Source organism: Balearica regulorum, chromosome 1, assembly GCF_011004875.1.
Source record: "Balearica regulorum gibbericeps isolate bBalReg1 chromosome 1, bBalReg1.pri, whole genome shotgun sequence".
In the NCBI taxonomy this organism is placed as follows: Eukaryota; Metazoa; Chordata; class Aves; order Gruiformes; family Gruidae; genus Balearica; species Balearica regulorum.
This window is the reverse complement of record NC_046184.1, coordinates 24,344,557-24,366,605: the sequence shown is the minus strand read 5'-3', so window position 1 is coordinate 24,366,605 and position 22,049 is coordinate 24,344,557. Positions and strand designations below refer to the sequence as shown.

The following is a 22,049-nucleotide window of genomic DNA, read 5'->3' as shown; positions in this document are numbered from 1 at the left end:
CAGATAAAGTTATTACCAATTGTGGTGGGTTGACCCTGGCTGGGGGCCAGGTGCCCACCAGAGCCGCTCTATCACTCCCCTCTTTCATTAGACAGGGGAGAAAAGGTACAATGAAAGAAAACTTACGGGTCGAGATAAGGACAGGGGGAGATCACTCACTAATTATCATCACAGGCAAAACAGACCGAACTTAGAGAGGGAATTCATCTAATTTATTACTAGGCAAAACAGAGTAGAGGAATGAGAAATAAAATCAAATCTTAAAAACACCTCCCCCCACCCCTCCCATCTTCCCGGGCTCAACTTCACTCCCAGCTTCAACCTCCTCCCCCCTCAGCGGCACAGGGGGACGGGGAATGGGGGTTACGGTCAGTTCATCACACGGTGTTTCTGCCCCTTCTTCATCCTCAGGGGGAGGACTCCTCTCATCGTTCCCCTGCTCCAGCGTGGGGTCCCTCTCACGGGCTACAGTCCTTCACGACCTTCTCCAACGTGGGTCTCTCCCACGGGGTGCAGACCTTCAGGAGCAAACTGCTCCAGCGTGGGTCCCCCACGGGGTCACAAGTCCTGTCAGCAAACCTGCCCTGGCATGGGCTCCTCTCTCCACGGATCCACAGGTCCTGCCAGGAGCTTGCTCCAGCGCGGGCTTCCCACGGGGCCACAGCCTCCTTCAGGTGCCTCCACCTGCTCCGGCATGGGGTCCTCCACGGGCTGCAGGTGGAATCTCTACACCCCCTCATCCTCCCTCCATGGGCTGCAGGGGGACAGCCTGCTTCACCATGGTCTTCACCACGGGCTGCAGGGGGATCTCTGCTCCGGCGCCTGGAGCACCTCCTGCCCCTCCTTCTGCACTGACCTGGGTGTCTGCAGATGTTCTCACATCTTCTCACTCCTCTCTCTGGCTGCAAAAGCTCTCTCTAACTGTTTTTTCTCTTTCTTAAATATGTTATCCCAGAGGCGCTGGTTGGCTTGGCCTTGGCCAGCGGCGGGTCCGTCTTGGAGCCGGCTGGCATTGGCTCTGTCAGACACAGGGGAAGCTTCTAGCAGCTTCTCACAGAAGCCACCCCTGTAGCCCTCCCCGCTACCAAAACCTTGCCATGCAAACCCAACGCACCAATATACAAACAGCTTCTCCTTCAGCACTTTGTGATTTTCCAACTCATAGTTTAGGGACCCTTTGTGCAGCCTCCCTGTGGGGACAGATCAGCTGAGAGGGCATAAAGCTGGGATGGAAATCTTTTGCCAGATGCCAACAAATAGCCAGGATTTGGTAGAAGATTATTTTTTTTTTAACATAATATTTCATTTATATTGGCAGAAAAAGATTGTGGCATTAACACCACCCAATGTGTGCAGAGACATTTACCTATAAACAGAGCAGAAGGTTCAGCTAAATGTTCCTTCCTCCCTAGATGAGGTGGGGATGTAGAGGCAAAGCAAGTGGCTGGAACATGCTGTTAGGCTGAAGGTCTGCAGGAAAAAGCATCTCCTCTCTTCTTGTCATCTCTATTTGTCTGTTTTAATCTTGGAGACAGAACACAACAATGCATGTTTCACAGGCATCCCTAGCCTGTCCAGTATAGCTGCACTTGCTGCATGTTTCTCTTTAGCACACTAAATGATTTTACATGTCCACATCCTAAAATATGCAGGGAATAGCTCCCTCCCCTGCAAAACAAAGGTATTGCTGCAAGCTATAGAGGACCAATGTTGTACCTATTCCTTAAGTGTTAAAGGGAAAATCAGCCAATTTAACTGGATTGCAGTGGTAAATTGCACTTGCTCATCCATTTGTACAGTATTTCCTATATTTAGAGCATGCAATTTGTGAATTACACTCAGACAACTAGGTTTTAAATTCATTTACAAATATAATAAGAGTCTTTAAGAAACATAATAGAAACAGCTCATTAAGGAAATTCTTCCCTAAGAATAAATAAACTATGCATCTCTCAGACTTCTCTTCTTTGATTAGAGGGCTTTCACATTCTTCCAATAAAAAGAAGATAAAAGAAGCATCTGTGTCATAGTGAGCATGTATATAGCATAATAGTGTAATAATACGAATACTGAAAGAACTGCAGATGTTCGGTCAGTTCATCTGTCATAATATCTTGTCTCAAGAAATATTTGATGTCACAAAATCACAGAACAGTAGGGGTTGGAAGGGACCTCTAGAGATCATCTAATCCAAACCCCCTGCTAAAGCAGGATCACCTACAGCAGGTTGCACAGGATCACGTCCAGGTGAGTTTTGATGTGGCCTCACCAGGGCACAGTAGAGGGGGAGGATAACCTCCCTCGACCTGCTGGCCACACTCTTCTTAATGCACCCCAGGATACCATTGGCCTCCTTCGCCATGTGGGCACATTGCTGGCTCACGGAGAGCTTCTTGTCTACCAGGACTCCCAGGTCCCTTGTCCACAGTGCTGCTTCCCAGCAGGTCAACCCCTAACCTCTACTGGTGCTTGGGGTTGTTCTTCCCCACATGCAGGACCCTACGCTTGCCCTTGCTGAACTCCATTCCTCTCCACCCAACTCTCTAGTCTGTCCAGGTCTCGCTGAATGGCAGCGCAGCCTTCTGGTGTGTCGGCCACTCCTCCCAGTTTTGTATCGTCAGCAAACTTGCTGGGGGTACACTCTGTCCCCTTGACCAGGTTACTGATGTAAGACCAGACCCAGTACTGACCCCTGGGGCACACCACTAGCTACAGGCCTCCATCTAGACTCTGTGCCACTTATCTCAACCCTCTGAGCTCTGCCATTCAGCCAGTTCTCCATCCACCTCACTGTCCACTCATCTAACCCACAGTACCTAAGCTTGCCTATGAGGATGTTATGGGAGACAGTGTCAAAAGCCTTACTGAAGTCAAGGTAAACAACATCTACTGCTCTCCCCTCAACCACCCAGCCAGTCATGCCATCATAGAAGGCTGTCAGATTGATCAGGCATGATTTCCCCCTGGTGAATCCATGTTGACCACCCCAATAATCTTTTCCTCCACGTGCTTATTGATGACTCCCAGAATGAGCTGTTCCATCACCTTTCCAGGGATGGAGGTGAGGCTGACTGGCCTGTAGTTTCCTGGGTCGTCCTCATTGCCCTTTTTGAAGACCAGAAGGGCATATTGGCTTTCCTCCAGATGCCTCCTTTCCTCAGGCATCTCTCCTGATCTCCATGGGCTTTCAAAGATGATTGAGAGCAGCCTAGCAATAACATCTGCCAGCTCCCTCAGCACTCATGGGTGCATCCCATCAGGGCCCATGGATTTGTGGATGTCCATTTTGCCTAGATGTTCTCTAACTCTATCCTGCTCTACCAAGAGAAGGTGTTCCTTTCTCCAGACATTCTGTCTTACCTCCAGGGTCTGGGATTCCTGAGGGGCAGCCTTAGCAGCAAAGACCAAAGCAAAGAAGGCATTCAGTATCTTTGTATCCTCCGTCAGCAGGGCACCCACCTCATTCAGGAGCAGGCCCACATTTTCCCTAGTCTTCCTTTTGCTACTGAATTCTAACACATCATGTGCTTGCAAGAAAAAGTATGAAATAGTTTAACAGATTATGCATCTTCTGTAAGAGGTATGGCCTACAAAGTAAATTAATGGGTTTACCAAAGATGAGGAGTGTTTTAGATAATATTTTCTGCGTGCATTTGCTTCACTGGTGTTTGGAAATATCCATACTAATTGGGACCCCTGGGTGCAACCGCTATACAAATAATAAATATAATGTGAGCATTGATCAAAGTCCCCCTCTTCCCCTAGTGTGAAGATTGGAACAAGAAACACTAGAATGGATTTCAGAAAAATTGAAATAATGTCTACAATAATAAACTTCTATGTTGTTATCCAGCAATTTTGTAAAGGTATTTTTATGCTCAGCAGAAAGTGCCAAGGCAGATTCAGGCCAGCAGTTGAGAGGAGGTTATTTCCAGAGGTTTGCCAGTCAGAATACAATGATTCTTTTTCTATCTGTCCCTTAGGTCACAACATATTTCCACATCTGTTTTTTTAAGGTACATCTGATCTTGGGCTGCTGTTGATGTTAATAAACATAACATTAAGAGTCACTTTCTCCTCCCACAGGCATTGATTACGCTGTAAGTAGCCCACAGCTAAACTCAGGTCCCCAGCATGTGGTCTGAGGTGGCCAAGAAAATTAACCTAAAACCTTAAACTTACCTAAAACTATTCTAGTTCAGTCGTATTCTTGATCCAGGCTTAGTCCCTAGTATCAGAGACCTCCCCAGAATTACAAATTTAAATGAGAAATCTATAATCTTGAGGATACTCCACTGATCTCTGGGGAAGTTTTGCCTTTAGCTTCAAATAACACCAGGATCAAGGTCCTAAACAGCTAGAGCTCTGGTGTAAATGGGCAGGTACAGCTGTGCGGCATGAAAACCTGCTCACCCCAGAATGCAAATGGTCCCCTTCTGGTGTAGACACTTGGATTTGAAAAATGAACAAAGAAGTTTATATGTTGACCTTAGTTAGAAATTGATATGATATTATAAGTTTGCCAGATCCCATGTATTTTGCGGTCCCACAGCTGTAGAACAGACTATTAACTTTGCTATATAGCACCTACTGAAGGGTCCATTATTTTTACTCCCAGTAACATATTTCTTTTGATTCTGAAAGTACGGTTGTAAAGAAGCATTCCTCTACCTTTAGAAATGTCACTGTTGGCTCTCAAAACATCCTTGTCAGAGTTATACAAGTGGGAATTGAGTCTGCTTTATTGAAAACAGTTAATAAATGCCAATTTCAGACTCTTTTGCTTGATTTTCTAAAGAGAATCTTCAGAGTGTTTATACACATCATTCTCAACATATGCTTAGTAACAAATAATGTGCAACCTACTAGTACTAAAAAAGTAGATCCAGACATATGCTATTTTAATAAGAAGCCATTGAAACTGTCTGTCAAATATGAATGTCAATCATTTTCCAGCATCTGATCTGCAAAATACCAAGGCATGTTTAGAGCAAAAGCAAACTGCTAAGCTTCTCAGTTTTGACCATGACATATGGCAGAAAAGTCCTTGTGAAATCCTCACTCTTGCAATTGGTAAAACATATACATTTATGGAGAAGATGGCAGAAGAAAACCGACTATGTTAAGAACAATAGAAAGACAGTGATGAGCTAACAGGTTTAATCTCTATTCTCATTTCCATGAGAACTGGCTACTAGGCAGGTGCAGGATATAAAGCACTTTAGGTCTCCACCTGTCACTGCTGACACATAACATTCTCTGACTTTTCTGTACTTCCTGATGAATCTTTCCAGATGACAAAGATGCAATAGGAATTAAGATTGGATCACAGTCATTAGCAAATTATTACTGGAATAACAGAAGTAAACATGGCAGAATTAGTAACATGGAGTTCTTGATGCACTTTTCTTTGTTTCCTTTTCTTTTTTCATCCAGCAAATATTTTAAAACCCACAATTACTTTTTGGTGTTGTTGGTACTGTTTTGGTGGGTTGCACATCATATTTCTGGAGTCTAATTTGTTGGTCACAATAAAGGGCATAACATTACTGAGACTGTGCTGTCCCAGCTTCTTCCAAACGACACACTGGCCCACAGCTGAGGACAGTATGTAAATGTAGGAATATATATAGCTTGCAGTGCTCCATATCTGATCTTTCAAAGATATCTCTTTAGCAAAGACAAAATGATGAGAATAGTTATTGATACAAGAAGCCAAACCCATTTTGTACTACAAAGGAAGGCTTTCTAAGAAGATTGAATAGATGGATAGCCATTTACTTTATTAACTGTTGAATAAATACACTATAGTCCTGTTAAAAAAAGACAGTAATGTCTCATTAAGAATATTATCTTATTTTGCATTATAAGACCCAATGGTAAAGTATAATGGAATATGCTGAGACTTATGATGAGTGGCTAAGGTCACTTGGTTTGCTCAGTTTGGAGGAGAGAAGGCTGAGGGGTGACCTCATCGCTATCTACACTTTCCTCAAGGGGGGCAGCAGAGGGGGCGGTGCTGATCTCCTCTCTCTGGTGTCCAGCAATAGGACACAAGGAAATGGAATGAAGCTCCGTCAGGGGAAGTTCAGATTGGGCATTAGGAAAAGGTTCTTCACTGAGAGGGTGGTCGGTCACTGAACAGGCTCCCCAGGGAAGTGGTCATGGCACAAAGCCTGTCAGAGTTCAAGGAGCATCTGGACGATGCTCTTAGTTGGATGGTTTAGTTTTAGTTAGCACTGCAAGGAGCAGGGAGTGGGACTTGATGATACTTACAGGTCTTTTCTAGCCCCAGGTATTCTATGATTCTATGATTGTAAGTAATGTGAGCTAAAGGAACAGCTGGTACACTCATCACAAAGTTACAAGGGGAATTGTAAACTCTCAAACTCCAGATGTAATTGCAAGACAATTTCAAGTAAATTAACTGCAAAAATCTGATAAGATATAGCCCTGTCTCTTCCATCTGACAAAAGCTGAGGAAGAGTATAAGAAATAGCACTGATGAATAATGTCCTTTGATGTGCCTTAGTGGTTTAGGGATGTGTTGTGCCAGAGAGTTCATATTTCTAATTAGTCAAGAATAGCCTGGAAGTAGGAACTGCTAAGCAATTAACTGTGGGCATAAATCCCGTCAGGAGTTAAGCACAGGCAAGCTTTTGGTGAAATCCAGCCCTTCTTGAAATTGAAAGCAAAACACACCTATTGATTTCATCAGCATCAGCAACGTATTGACTGCCTCATTTACCAGTTCATCACCATTTTGTCCTCGATCTGTTTGCTTTTCTCATTCTTAATGCATCCAGCATGAAATTCACCTCCCATTTCATGCTAGAAATGTGGTGTGACCAGCAGCTTTTTCAATTCACAGGAGCAAAATGTTGAGAGTTTCAACCGATGGCCTAAAACCATGGCTAAATTAATCTAGTGTCTCCTGCAGTGAGGTGGTGTGGTTGCAGTGGGGTAACACCAACCTTGGTTGTGAAGCAATCTTCATTGCTTGTGGCCTTAGCAACTGAAAATTAAATCCAAAAGGCGCAGGGTAACCTTAAGAACAATGTCACCTCTGGTGCGTTGCCTGAGAAATAATTCCCTGTGACACCACGTGGACTAAGGACCCTGTGCAGGGAATAAAAAGACTGGTGGGCTGGTGTCATGGCTGCATTCAACTAAAAGGTGTTGTCTTCTAGTTGTTTTATTGATGGCAACATCCAGAAAGTCCCTAAATGTTTAAAGGAAAAGTGAAATGTCTTATAGATTTTTCACATTTTTTACACTAGGAAGAATTATGTGCAACATTAAGCTTAAATTGATTTTCAGTGTTTGAGCACTAGCCTGGACAGTGGGTCTAATTAGTATCTGCAGTTATTTAAATAACAGTATTGAATGCCTGGGTTGCAATGGTTCCCATCTTGGTTTAGAATTATGTTTTGTTATGGAAATTCTTCTTGTGCTTCTGAGACATGAACTTACTGGGGAACTTTAAACATTGAACAAAATTTGTTTTTTGTTATCTAAGCTGTGATAGTTTTGCCCAAGTACTCAGCTTAGAAACAAGCAATGAAAACAGAAGCTGAGCCACAGAAAAACCTGGCTGCCAAAAAACACATCTTATGGTAACTATAAATCTATATTTATAAAGGGCTTAAATTTGTCATGATCCTTTGTTAATAAACTTGGTCTTGGGATGTCTTTTCCACCAGCTTTGTGCAAGGGAGGCAGAAAACTGGCCTGGGTGGTACCTGTGGATCATCAGGAAATGCAAATCCACTATCATCTAAATCACGGCTCCTTGATGATGTTTAGGGGACTGGAGCATCTCTCCTATGGGGAAAGGCTGAGACAGCTGGGTCTGTTTAGCCTGGAGAAGAGAAGACTGAGAGGGGATCTCATCAATGCTTATAAATATCTACAGGGTGGGTGTCAAGAGGATGGGGCCTGACTCTTTTCAGTGGTGCCCAGTGAGAGGACAAGGGGCAACAGGCACAAACTGGAACACAGGAAGTTCCACCTGAAAATGAGGAAAAACTTCTTCACTGTGAGGGTGACTGAGCACTGGAAGAGGCTGTCCAGAGAAGTTGTGGAGTCTCCTTCTCTGGAGATATTCAAAACCTGCCTGGATGCCATCCTGTGCAACCTGCTCTAGGTGATCCTGCTTTAGCAGGGGGGTTGAACTAGATGACCTCCAGAGATCCCTTCCAATCCCTACCATTCTGTGATTCTGTGATTCTCCATCCTCTGTAAAGAAGGTATTTGGGGACAAAAAAATCTGCTAAGATGGGGCCTAGGAGGGGCTGTGGGTCTCTACTTTATGGTCACCCAAGGAAATAGTCACACAGGAGCTGGTGCATGTTAAATTAACCAGTTGAGTCAGAGAAGACAGACACCTGTCTCACCCTGTGTTGGGCTCCTTAGCCACTACTTACGTTTAGAAAAAAACTGTACGTGCCTATTACGTGCTCATTTCCTTTCAGAGTGAGGAAACAAGGAAGATTTATAACTAAATACATATGACAGACTTCTCACCTAATCCTTCAGCTCCTGAGTACCCTCAGTTTCCATCGAGGGCATGTGAAGTACAGGAGTGATAACACCTGGCAAATGCACGTAAGAGAGTATTCAGGGGTTGCAAGTTCAACAGAAGCAGGGCAGAGCTTTTGGTACCGGGGTAACACCAGGGATGTACACCATATATTTTCCTTATGTTATAGTTACATTTACTTTCTGAATGAGTCATATTTAGATTTTTTTTCCTCTCTACAAATCATTATGGAATTATAATGGCAGAAAAGTGTAATTTCAGCCTCTGTGCTTTGACTGATGTTCCTCTAATTTGCAATCACTTAATTAAGGTCTGACATGGCTCAGCTATTCTTTACACTTATAGTGGCTGGCCATCTGGGCTTCACTAATAAATAAGCACTTTAATGGCTGAACTACTTTACAAACTTTCAGTGAGAGAAGAGGGAAATTAAGTCAATTCTTTCATTATGAAAATATGCTGTGCCATCTAATTGTTCAAAAGCAGATGTCACTCAAATTCAATTAAGCTGTTTAATGACCTGCATGCTTATTACTAACTTGACTGAAGGTTTGACATAGCTAAAGTAAATACAAATGGGTGGTAAGATTTTAGCTTCTCACATTTCTATTTCACATTTTTTGCTATTTCCCCAGAAGATCCCAGGGAGATCTAACTGCAGCTTACCAGTACCTGAAGGGGCCTACAGGAAAGATGGAGAGGGACTGTTTATCAGGGAGTGTAGTGACAGGACAAGAGGTAATGGGTTTAAGCTGAAGGAGGGTCGATTTAGATTGCATGTTAGAAAGAAATTCTTCACTGTGAGGGTGGTGAGGCACAGGAACAGGTTGCCCAGAGAGGTTGTGGATGCCCCATCCCTGGAAGTGTTCAAGGCCAGGTTGGATGGGGCTTTGGGCAACGTGATCTAGTGGAGAGTGTCCCTGCCCGCAGCAGGGGGGGTTGGCACTAGATGATCTTTGAGGTCCCTTCCAACCCAAACCATTCTGTGATTCTATGATTCTATAATATCCACTTCAATTTGTGTTTTTTTCTTATGACACATGACAAATTTGCACTGTGTGGTCTGAAATTAGAGTTTATGCAAATTCTTAACAGACATATTTTTTCTTATTTTCGCTTCCAAATGTGTAGTTTTGGTCTCACAAAGAATGTGTTAAATGATTCAAAAGTGAGGCAATCATGAATGTTGTTGGTTAGATAGACAGCAAAGCTCCCCAAGCAAGATCTTTGTTTAGTGATTTAGCTTTTTTTTGTTAGTGACAGATTGGGAGAGATATTAAGGCTGCTTTTTCTCTGTAAACAATTTCTTATAATATGCCAAGTTTTAGAACATGTTAATGAAATCTATATATAAGTTCCTCCTGGATTATTAAGAAAAGGACATGCAATATTCACTGATTATTGAAATGTTCAGCACTTCTGTTTTTATAATGTGCTTCCCTCTTCCTTGTTTCCCCCATCCTCCTGACTTTTTTAATTAGCTAATTATTGCTTAGTTCTTATTGCTTACTCAAAATTCAGAATGGATTATATCTGTTACAATCCACATTGCAGATTTCATGGCCGCATATGAATTGTGAGGTGACTCACCCGGTCTTTCCCAACAGAAATTTGAAGTTGTGTTGATTAGATGTAGGTCAATCTTGCTATGCAGTGGTATAGCCTTAAAGAAATTCTGTGGATGCTGTGCCTCCCACAACAACGTGTGCATGTTAACTGTTGCCGTGCTGCATAACTTACCCTTACAGGAGTCATTCCACTCTCCAGGTCCTTTTCTTGGCCTTGCCATGGGCAGTAAGGCCAGTTACAGCTGGTCAAAGCAAACATTTGTAGGAAAGGTCTAGGCATAGCTAGTCCTGCCAGGGGTGGGAGAAGGACTAGATGGCCTTTTAAAATCTGGTTTTCCACTGGATCCTATGCAAGTATCGATTTATTATAAGCAAATGAAGTTTTCAGATGTGCTGATAATTCTGAAACAGTGACCTAAAAATGAAAAGAAATGCTGAAGTAAACCCTAATGCAGATTCTGTGGATGGATGGCTTCCTGCTAAGGAGCGAGAAGCCTGTCCTTCAGACATTCTTCTCAGGTCAAGGCTCTCCTGATTTCCAGACTCCATGATGGGAAGCAGATAACTTGGGAGCCTTGGAGGCCCAGAGCCATCCACATGGTGATGCAGCCCTAGAGCAATGGTCCCTGAAAAACAAGGCTCTTCAGCATCTAGTGCTGCCAGGCAGCTGGCAAGCCTCCAGCTGAGCATTGTCTACGTTCCAGCAGAAGGCTTTGAATGGGATGCATTTCTGCAAAATATTTGCGTTTAGACTTAGTTGTCATTTTCCATTTTACAAAGCAAGTTTTCGCCTGCTTTTACCACATCACAGCCCACATTTTTGCTGGGTCAACAACGCACAGCAGCAATTCTGTCCATTTTCTATCCTTGCGGTAATATGGGACTACCTGGAAAACACTGCTCCATCCTCTAATTCTTAAATATGTCTGTGTATTTCAGAAAATAGCCAAAGCTACTCTTTGAGTAAGGGCTTTGCCACATGGATTTTGACGCCACTGCAATTGTTTGGCTTTGATATTTTTTTATTTCTTTAACTGGCTATAAACAATTTGGACTGGAACACTCATTTATGCTTTCTCATGTTCAGAAATCATCCATCTGTGTTAGGAAGTAGGTACATTTATTTCCCCTCAATGTACTAAAAGCAAACTTGTAATTGTGAGGACTTTACAGTTCAGACATGGCTAAAACTTGTGATGTGGAAAGTGTTTTAAGTGGCTCTGAAGGAAAATACAGAGTTTTTAATTTGGAAACATGCAAGACCATGGCCAAACCCAATTCACTTGACAACCAAGTACCAGAGATTTGCTAGAAACCCTTCTGAACAGCCAGAGAATGCAAGAAAATCAAGAGCAACAAATCCAGTGACTGCATCAGGGTATAATATTTTCCTTCCCCTTCTCACCTCTGTGGCTATGGTCATTAGCTGCAATTCACAAGCTTTTTTGGAAGGTGAACCACAAGCACATAAAATAAAATGTTGTTCTCTTTTCTTCCATTCTTCCATCTCCTCTGTTTTCTCTGTTTTGTACAGTTTGTACTTCAGTGAGCTTCTCTGACGTTTAGCCAATATAATTCTACTGGATTATTCTAGGACACAGATGCTCCTTAAGAAAGTTATTTTTCTTTCCTTGGTTACATTCTCCTTATATGTACTCATCTGGGTGAAGTCTCACTTAGATGGACTCATCTGGGTGAAATCTCACTCTGCCTACTTCAGAGTTCAATGTAACAAGGGTTTTTTCCCAGGGCAAAGCTACCCACATCTTTAAAAAGACTAGGTGCTGTAATTATTCAGCAAAGGAATCAGTCTTTTACTTGGGATATTTCATAGGAGAAGGTAAACGTGTCCTGCCAGTGCTCAGAGCTGAATGAAATCCATGTTGGCATGGTTAGTACACTTCTGAGCTCGGTCTGATCATTCAGTGTACTGACATATTCCTGTGGCTTTTGGCCAGCTCAGAGTGAGGGTGGTGTATAGTTTGTGAAGCACTGTAAAACACTGTATTTTTTCAGTCTGAAGAGGAGAGCTGATATTATCTAAAAGAATATTGTTTTTGAAAACCACACTGGAATTAACAGAGACAATGATGAGTCTTGAACAGACCTACAAACTTCCTCCAATACAACAGATTTTAAGAATTAACCAGGAATTAAAACAGAAAATAAGTACAAATACTTTGTGGTACACTACCCAAGCATTGCCCTGTTGACTTGGTCTTTCTAGCCATGGTTACGTCACTATATGCTCATCAGCAAATCCAGTTAAGAAGTTACCTCCACCGTTTCTGTTACTCCCATTCCTTCTCAGTTTTGGTAACCCAACTTTTTGTGTGACTGTTTCCACAGCTGAGCTTGTGGGATAACATAGACTAAAGCGATCACTTTCTAATATTTCTTTTTAAGGAAATTTTCTTTTCAGCCAAGACATTTAAAAATTGTTTGGAGAGCTGTCATACTGAAATCCAGAGGAGATGATAAACCTTTGGAGATGGGATGTAGGAGAACACAGCTGGATACAAATATAAATCTGGAACTGGATTTGCTGTCAATAGAATAGCAGCTTGTGTGAAGAGAAAGCTGCTTCCCCTAACTAGTAATTCATTGTAATTTAAAAATTGAAAATTCTCAGTTAACCTGTCTTTTTCATCAGGTTTTGATGGGGAAATTCTCAAAACTCAGAAAGGATTTTCAGAACAGGACAATAAGGAAGAACTGCCAATCTCTTAATGGCCTCTGGAAGCAAGAAATAATCCATCAGATTCTGCTGATGAAAACTTATTAAAGATGAAACCTTTTTCTCTGCATATTGTCAGGACAAACATACCTAAATAAGAGGTAAGGAAAAAAAAAAGACACAGTTTCTATTCAACAATGAAGGAAAGTGCACAGATCTTCTATGTGCTATTTTGCCCTTCACTGTGCAGCAAAGGAGAGAAGAGGTAGAAAGAAAAAAGATTGAATATGGAGAAGCTAGAAGTCAGAGAATGAGGACTAGGCTCAATAAAGAACTTCAGCCCCTCAATATTAGCCCTGTATAAACACTTGCATTCCCACAACCTCAACTCAAAACGACTCGTGGGGGGTGCAGCGCTTCCAGCCAGCCGATGAGAACCAGGTTATGTGTGGCCCAAGGGGGTCCTAATCTCTGCTCTCCGGACTGTTTCTGGTTTTTACGTAATAGTTGTTCAGTATAGATGCCTGCATAGTACTAAACTCCTTATTGAACTTAGCTGTAAAATATTTGTGTTCCTGTCTGCAGGTCAACATCTGAATACAAATGTTTTCTCTGAAATCCAGTGACAGGGTGTTGAGGGAGTCTCTAGCACAGCTTTACTTTTGGCCTGCAAGAGGACTCTCTTCTTGTATTGACCAAATTTTCTCTTTCTATTGGTAATGATTTTCAGAAGGCTGTTTTTAAGGTGTATTGTATATAACTTAAGACCTTGTAGAAATTAATTCAGCAATTTCAGTGCTGAATCTCTTGTGGACATCTGTCATCATCGGGAGAAACACCTTAGCTGGTTATGATGTTGTGAATGAGCCCCTGGAACAATAGTAAAAGGTTTGCTGTAGGTTAAAACATTCTTTGATTTTGAAAAGTGACTGTAAAATTGTAATCTTGAAGCTGTGTGTGTACTGGGAGAGGACTGTAAGAGTACAGATGGCTTTGCAGGTAGCTGCTAAAGCCATTGCAGGACATGGAGTTACTGTGCAATAGCAAGGACAATGCAAGCAGACTATTTTGTATTTTCCTGCCTGTTACCCTCCAAAAATTTACATTCTTCTCCCTACCCTCAAAATTAGATAGATACATAGATAGAAAGATAGATAGATAGATAGATAATAAAGAAAATAACTAAACTCTGTAGTTGGGAAGCAAAAGCAAGATGAATATAAAGCAGCACAGGAATTTCTCCCTCAGTCTGCAGGGAGACAACCTGAAATAACAGTCCTGAGACATGTAAGCTACACTCATCTTCGCTGTGACAAGTTAATGAGACCAATTTGTGGTCATCCTCTTAATGACTTTACGTTGATCAAATCACACTAAAAAGAGAAATCATGTTGCAAAGATTTGCACAGTCCACTGTGAATGGTAAATCTTTCTGGCAGCAAGAGGAGGCAAATCTCAGTTTTTTCAAGGAGCTCTGCAGAGCCAACCATTAGTACTATTTCTCTTATAAAGGCCCCTGGCTGGACACAGTTTCGTAGGTTTCTTAATTGCCTAAGACCTGAGACAGTAATGCTGCCAAAATGGATGGTTGCTCTCTGCATCTACATAGAAAGTTTCTACATCTTCTCCCTCCTTTTCTCTCTCACTGCAAAGACTAGTTTTGAGCTACATCAGGGAGCTGGTGAGTCAGATCATGCAACCCTACTACTACCAGCACGAAGGAGGCCTTAGGAGCTTATGACCAGAGATAAATGCAGGACTCATCTTTTTGGTTGCATCATGGACTTGCTGGGGCTTAAGTGATTTAGGAAGTTGCATCTTCAGAAAGAATTGTGTCTATACAAAGCCTGCTGACACACAGGGCTTTCCATGGAGATGTTAGAGAGGGCAGCAATTTTTTACAGGATCTAGTGGTGATATTTTAGGATATCAATGGTGATGTCTGACAGCAAAGTAGCAAGCTGATTTCACAGAACCCAGATGAAATTCAGAGGACCTACCATCTAACATTAAGTATCAATTAAGCACTTGAACCCACACTGTCCTTCCCAGGCCAGGAAGTGACTGCTATGCTTCCACAAAATGAGTTCGCAGAGTAGGGCAGCATTTCAGAACGCAGTTAGGTAAACCGGACACAGAGGCAGCTCCACAGAGCTTGGTATCAAGCCAGAGCTGTCAACTACTCCTGCATTCAGGTGCATGAATTCCATCCATGTTCTTTGTTACAGACGAAGCAATTTTAAATTAATTCCTGCAGGAGTGCTAAACCTGTGAAATATATAGACACAAGCTCCTTTTCCTCAAAAAAGGTAGAAGTAATGGATAGTTTGTCTGTTAAAGGGATAAATCTGTTGGAGGAATTCTATGCCATGTGCCCAACCCACACATAATGAAATAGAGGGTTTGAGATATAATGATTGCTTCCTATATTAGGAAGAATTGAGCTCTAGACTGTTGCCAATGAAATAAGTTTCAAAGTTCTTTTGCCTGTACTAGTATAACTATACTTACTTGCCCATGATGGTTTTGGTAACTGTGCCACTCTAACAAGATTAACAATCATAATCATGAAAGCTTTTCTGTGTGGTCACATACAGTTTTGGTTTTAAGGCCTAATGTCAACTGGAGCAGTCTGAAGACAACGGTAAATCTTTACTATAAAGTGCAATATGTTTAGGTCTTCATTCCATTATCTAGAAAGAGCCATACATTGGGGAATCTGATTCACATGAGTGGTCCAACCTAGCCGTAGTGTAACTGCTTTGAAATTGCCATAATTACACAAGGGATGAATAAGGCTCATTGAGTTTAAGGAAGCAACAAGAGGACTCATCTCCGTACTTCCAAAGATAAAATGTTAAAGATAGTGATCACTCACCAGCATTCAAAGAAGGGCTATGTCAATCTCAACTCAAATTCTAAGACTGCTCGCATAAAAAGGTGTTAAACTTGCTTGAAAATGAAAACCAGCACTGGATACACTGGCAAACATTCAAAAATTGATTCCTGCCTCACTTGGATGTGCACAAAAAATGATCATGAAATTGTAAAGATCCAGTTCTTAGCTACTTTTTACACCCACACAGCATTATGCATAATATCAAGACTCTGGTGTATAATCCCAGAAGGTAGGAGCTTTTTCTATTTATTTTAGAAGTGTTAAGTGATGGACTTTAATCAGACTTGTCTTTCTCCATATATAATAGTTTTCCTGGTATATTTTTAAGATGGAAGAAAGGCCTGTTTCATACTTCATGATGACGTGCCCTGTTGACTTGAGTTTGCTTCCTTAGGAAAAGGAGTAATTCACTAGTGTTTCAGAGATCTGAATGAAAGCTTCTAACAAAGTCATTGGGCGAAACCCTTGACAGCTTTTCAAAAGAAAGCTGAACAGGTGTCAAAAAAGTGCTTTTGAAAACCTAGTTACTTTCTCAAGTGGAAGATGAGCAGTATTTGAAAACTTGACCTGTAGCAAAGCTAAGAATGGAAACAACTCGGTGGACTTGAAATGGAGTGACACCCCTTCAGGGAAAATGGGCACGATGAGCTGGCCTGTGGCTGCTGTGCAAGTTTGTTAATCATACTGTTATCCTGACATCCTTTCTTTCACATCCCCTCCCATTAATCCATTTCATTTATGTGTTGCATCTGATCATAAACGTGCACAATCTACAACAAAGACTATCTCCATATGCCTGTCCGTGAGGGGCATAACACACGCGATTCCCAACTCTGGCTGTGGTCCCTGGCTTGACTGGCTTAAAAATGATGTGTATTAGTCAGATGTTTTCTGTCTATGGAGATCAAGTAGCAAATACTTCAGATACACTTCTAATGAGATAACATGATTGCTCAGGCTGAGGTCTTACTCTTTTAGGTAAATTACAGTGAAACATGGTTGCTATTATGACTGTCTAAAGGCAATTTTTCTGACTAATCCTTGCTCCCTTTCAGCTCGTTGTGTGAGAATTTATTTTTTCATTCCTATTCTGTGTTTGAATCTCACTTGATGTTCTCAGCTAAGTTTGAAGTATGACCACAGTGAATTAAAATGCTCCTCTATCACTACGCTGATGCTGGTGAAAAAAAAAAAAAAAAAGGCAAATAAAAATCTTTCTTCCCAAGAAGTATTATATCTAACACATTTTTCATTCAGAGCTGTCATTATTTACTTCAGGTATTAGCAATTACTTCAGATACTGGGGAACAGTTTCACCTGACCACTTGTTTCATTTACCTGTCCTGAATGAATATCTGAATTTACTGGTATACCTTGAAGCTTCTTCAGTTTCACAATGCTTTTTGTATCTCTAATGGCTGCAAAAGATAATAGCTGAATAAATGGATCGAACTGTCCAGATGATAGCCACTGCCTCCAGAAATACTGCATACGTTTTGGCTTTGGATTTTGCCTAAGTGGACACATGGCCAACCAAATGAATGAGTCTATAGTAAAACTAATAAAAAAAAAAAAATTCATAGTTTTGTGAGACAGTACTGCAGAAGGACTCACAAAAGGCTTAGTGGGATTGTATGTATGCTTGTCTCTTCTCTAGAGCTAACTTTCAGTCATCATCCTCAATTTGTGTATCTTTAAAGCCAGTTTGCCTTTGAAAGCATCTTGATGTAACCAGAACAATAAGAATAAACAATAAAAGCTTAAACATCCTCCAGATATATGCCAAAGAAATTCCCTTTGCAGAACAAAAGGAAGAGTAAAAGGCTCTCGCTAGAGGGTTTGTCATGAAGATCTTATTTACATGACAATCATTTAATATACAATATCTGCAAATAATAATAAAATCCAGATTAAGAGAAATCTGTGGAGAATTTCCCAATTACTTCTTCTACACATTTGTAAATGCAACAACATTTTCTTTCAGTGAGTACATACACCTTTGGGGCTCCAATAGTTTCAGTACCATTAAAAGAAGAGATGGGATAATAATTTGCTCAATTATTTGAAGCTCTTTCCTTCCACTTGCATGTCACTTACTACTAGATGAGTTAATGGATAGTAGTGCCACTGCCTGAAGTACAGCTGAGTAGAAATGGCAACAGATTGCCTAATTTCTAAAAGGGGTTGATTTAGTCTTAAAATATCACTACTGGTTCTGCATGTACAAGACAGATGGGTTATTTGTACAATTAGACCTTAAGTGTTAAGTTCTTCTCTATATTGAAATGGCCCGAGTCCTCTGTATGCCAGCTACCATTTAAGTTGTGTGCATCTATTACAGGGAAGAATATACCCTTAAGTGTTTAATAACGTGTTTTTCAGAGAGCTGGGGAAAGAAAAAAGTAGAGCACCGAACACTTCTGTCCCACATTATTTTCTACTCTTAATTGGGAAATCGAGCCATTTATGGATCATAAACCTATTTGTGTTTACCAAAACCTCACATCTCATCAAGAGCCTGGCTCTGCTCTGTCAGTGAAAAGGCTAGAATTTTTGGATTAACAACTTTCCACGTTATTTATTTTGCTATCAATTTTCATGCTGTTCTCTTTAACTAAAATCAGGACATCTCAACCACTAATGGCAAGACGTCAGTGTATTTGTGCATGTGAGCCTGCTCCTGTGCCTACAAAGTCAGACACTGCACTGGGTGTCCATGCCCAGGCGCTGACAGCGGGGTGTGGGGTGGCCTCTGTGAGGAGAGGGCATGGCTGAGCCCCTCAGCCAAGATGATAGCCTCTGGGAAAGGGTAAAAACGCTGCAAGAACAATGAGGAGTGAAGAAAAAAAAAGTGTGAGAAACAGCCCTGGGGTGAAGGAAGCCAGAGGGGAGGAGATGCTCCAGGCACCGGGGCAGAGATTCCTCTGCAGCCCATGGAGGAGACCATGCTGGAGCAGGTATCCACACTGTGGTCTGCGGTGGCCCCATGCTGCAGCAGGTGACTATTTCCTGAAGGAAATGTGGTCTGTGGAGAGCCCACGCTGGAGCAGGCTCCTGACAGGAACTGCAGCCCATAGGAAGAGCCTACAGTGGAGCTGGTTTATCCTAAAGGACTGCAGCCACGCTGGAGCAGGGGGAAAGTGTGAGGAGGAAGGAGCAGCAGAGAGGAGCTGTTGTGGACTGACCACAGGCCCCCATTCCCCATCTGCCTGCGCTGCTGAGCGGGGGAGGAGGTTGAGGAGCCAGGAATGGAGGAGTAAAGTTGAGCCTGGAAAGAAGAGGGTGGGATGAAGGTGCTATAGTTTTTGTCTTTGTTTCTCATCATCCAACTCTATTTCTCATTGGCAATAAATTAAATCAATTTTCCCCAAGTCAAATCTGTTTTGCCTGTTATAGGTGATCTCCCTGTCTTTATCTTGACCCACAAGCTTTTCTTTTTTTCTTCCCTGTTCTGCTGAGGAGGGAGAGTGAAAGAGCGGCTGGGTGGGTCTCTTGCAACCAGTCAAGGTCAACCCACTGCAGCCAGGCAGGGACACGGGCTCTCCTCTCCTGTTCCACCGTGACATCAGCACAGGTGTAAGGGTGTGGAAATTTATACAGATGCAGATTTGAGTACTCTATATGCAAAGGTGAATTAACCTCTCCCCAATTGTTTAAAAAAAAGTCTGATGTCTTCAGAGTAGGGAGGCTGGGCTATCAGGAAATCCACTCTGATAAAACTTCACTGTTTAAATGAAATAACTCCATCTCTCATTTTCGCCCATCTCTCCAGTCTCCATTGAGCAATAGTACCAGCCAGACTGCTGTAGTGTTTTCAGGTGCTTTTGCCTCAGTACTATGTCTCTATGTCTTAGGCACATCCGCATCCACCACTGCAACTACAGGAAGCTTGAGAAGCTTCGATAGTGGGGGTTTTTTGGTTAGTCTTTTGTTTTTGTTTTGGGTTTTCTGTTGTGGTTTTGTTTGTTTGTTTGGTTGGTTGGTTTTGGGTTTTTTTTTAAACTAAAAAGTGTAACTACAGCGTAGTGTGAGACAGTGGGGAAGCACTTGTTCTTTCAGCCAGGACATTACTGTGGGAGACCTGAAGACCTGGTCCATTCCTAGGTTGAAATAAATTTATCAAGAAAATATGACTAAGTCACAACATTGTTGGCCCTAAGGTTCACTTATCAGCAGTGAGAACACTGCCTGTAGCCCATCCCCCCACTCCGGTCTGCAATGAAATATGGTGGGATACTGGGTGGGCTTATTGAAAATATAACTATTACCACTGATCCCATCTGTTACGGCACCTAGTTCTCTACAGTCTTCTAAAAAAATAAGCTTATCAACATTCAAACAGTGCCAATTAGCAATTGTTTTCCTGTACTTCCTACGCAAAAAAGAGAAATGTAATTTTTTAACCAAGGAAATTGGTTAAAAGTAATTTTTTAATGAAGAAGAAATTTCTTTTACAATCTAATAAACCCTGGAAGTAAGCAGAAATTGAAAAGGAGAAATTAAGGAGCTGTATTACCACAGTACCACCTGGCATTATGCACGCTCATCCATACGTATTTTGCAACTGTGCAGACACAGCTATTGCAAACTGCAATTTAATCTGCTGCTGCTGCTTTGAACTTGTCAGTGTTCTCCTTTAATCAAGACCAACTGCTGTATTTTTTTAAGATTCAACCTTCATGAATGAATTTGAGGAAAACCAGGTAGTACTGGTGTGTTCCCAGAAGAGCAATGCTGTTGTTTTGCAATGAGGAGGTGCCAGTTCTTTTGGGGTGTCAGTAAGAAAGGCATTGATACTCAAAGTTGGTTAGATGATTCATTAAGACTGGAAATTCTAGAAAAGGTGGTATCCAGCTTATGTCCCTCTTGAAGCTGGGAAGTATAGCTGTTGCAGAATCAGACAAGCCCCTCCTTGTGGGTCACAGCACGTTGCACGGCGTTCCCGTCGGTAGTGGGGTCCAGCAGCTCTGTGTTCACTGGCACTGCTAGGTGCAGACTCATCCATTGCTGACAGCTGTCACGTTTGGAATCTGGACTCAGCTTTGACGAGTCCCTTGGACAGTGCGCTCCAATACTCATCTCAGTAAAGGTATGGCTCCCAAAGAGGTGCAGATATTACTTGAAGTGCACAAGATAAGGCACTATACATATAATTACGATTGAATCCATATTGAATATATGCAAATTGGTTACTTATGCATTTATTATGTATACCATGATTAATGATCCTATTGTGTAAAGCAGTTGCATAGTATCCACGGTACAGAGGCATACATGTGAGTAATCACGGATTACTCTGTTGGTAAGCTCTCACAGGCTATGCAGAGTGCACCTGTGTACATGAGAAAGCAGCAAGCACACAGATCTCTAACTCCTTGTACAACGGTCTTCCAGCTGCCTCACTACCGGCAGGAAAGACTGCATGGAGGGGTTGTTGATATTAGTGACATTTCTTATCACCTGGTATGTTCAGGATAGCCTCCTAGATCCCAAAGCAATGACAGTCTCCAAGTGATGGTGTTTCTGCGCTGACATAGATGGTTAGACTTCAGCTCCAGTAAAATAAGCTGGAAAATCCAAGGGTTGCTTGGGCTGGATTGGGAACCCAAGTATACCGACTATGAGAATGTGGTGGGTTGACCCTGGCTGAGGGCCAGGTGCCCACCAGAGCTGCTCTATCACTCCCCTCTTTCATTAGACAGGGGAGAAAAGGTACAATGAAAAAAAAACTTATGGGTCGAGATAAGGACAGGGAGAGATCATTCTCTAATTATCATCACGAGCCAAACAGACTGAACTTAGAGAGGGAATTCATCTAATTTATTACTAGGCAAAACAGAGTAGAGGAATGAGAAATAAAACCAAATCTTAAAAACACCTCCCCCCACCCCTCCCATCTTCCCGGGCTCAACTTCACTCCCGGCTTCAACCTCCACCCCCCTCAGCGGCACAGGGGGACGGGGAATGGGGGTTACGGTCAGTTCATCACGCGGTGTTTCCGCCGCTCCTTCATCCTCAGGGGGAGGACTCCTCTCATCATTCCCCTGCTCCAGCGTGGGGTCCCTCTCACAGGAGACAGTCCTTCACGACCTGCTCCAACGTGAGTCTCTCCCATGGGGTGCAGACCTTCAGGAGCAAACTGCTCCAGCGTGGGTCCCCCACGGGGTCCCCAGTCCTGCCAGCAAACCTGCCCTGGCGTGGGCTCCTCTCTCCATGGGTCCACAGGTCCTGCCAGGAGCTTGCTCCAGCGCGGGCTTCCTACGGGGCCACAGCCTCCTTCAGGTGTCTCCACCTGCTCTGGCGTGGGGTCCTCCACGGGCTGCAGGTGGAATCTCTGCACCCCCTCATCCTCCCTCCATGGGC

At 42.5% G+C, this 22,049-nt stretch overlaps 1 long non-coding RNA gene across 1 annotated transcript; it reads right to left on the bottom strand.

Moving 5' to 3' along the window:
* Nucleotides 1-190: 190 nt before the first annotated feature.
* On the bottom strand, nt 191-21,914 carry LOC142600038 (uncharacterized). The gene is made up of 2 exons (XR_012833504.1): nt 21,813-21,914; nt 191-473 (listed from the first exon to the last, which is right to left on the bottom strand). It is a non-coding gene; the product is annotated as an uncharacterized LOC142600038 (long non-coding RNA).
* Between the last annotated feature and the right edge of the window lie 135 nt (nt 21,915-22,049).